The sequence below is a fragment of the Helobdella robusta genome (genome assembly GCF_000326865.2).
Source record: "Helobdella robusta unplaced genomic scaffold HELROscaffold_6, whole genome shotgun sequence".
Classification (NCBI taxonomy): Eukaryota; Metazoa; Annelida; class Clitellata; order Rhynchobdellida; family Glossiphoniidae; genus Helobdella; species Helobdella robusta.
Genome location: NW_008705330.1, coordinates 2,752,472 through 2,753,397, shown reverse-complemented (window position 1 = coordinate 2,753,397; position 926 = coordinate 2,752,472).

Below are 926 nucleotides of genomic sequence, written 5' to 3'. Positions count from 1 at the left end.
CTTGTTGGGCCACCGAAACAGAAATTGGAATAAAATTCGAACAAAGATAAACAATAAGTGATAAAAGAAAGAAAAAAAATAGAACCAAACAAAATAGTAATAATTAATCGACAAAAATCTTCGGAACCAAATGAAAACAATAGCATAGTTACACAGGGAATTAACCGGTAATGAAAGAGGAAAAATGATTCGTTAAGATTAATTGATAAACTGAATTTTTAAATAAACCAGCAGTATTCAAATTTTTTACGTGAATTGGTAATAAGTCCCAAAGTCGACAAGAGACATGAAAGACGGAATTAATAAAAAAGTTAGTACGAGGTTTAGGAAAATAAAAATCTATATTATGTCTTAAAAATATTGATCGATTATTGTTTAAATGATTTAATTGGTGGCACAAGGAAGGACAAAAATTTAGTTTAAATAATTTATAAAAAAACATTAACGTGAAAAGAATGTGTAACTGGTAAACTTTTAAAATTCCAGATGATATAAACAAATGACTGATATGCTCAAATTTTGGTAACCCAAACAAAATACGAATAAAATAATTTTGACAAAGATTCAACATACGAACGTTAGATTTTGTTGTAAAACCTCAAATAGAAATACAATAGGTGAAAAATGGCAAAACAATAGAATTATATAGTGTTATTAAAATATGTCTTGGAAACCTTGATCTCAGTCGGTAAAGTATTCCTAAATTTTTTGTAGCCTTTTGTGAAATGAATTGAATGTGACTAGTCCAGGATAAATTGCTAGAGATAATGACACCTAAAAACTTTGTAGATTCAACCCTGTTAATGCAAACATTATTTAATAAAAGCTGAATATCAACAACACTTGTTCGAATCTTAGGTCCAAATAAAATAAAGTTAGTTTTAGCTATGTTTATTCTTAAGTTATTAGCCTGAACCCAGTTATAA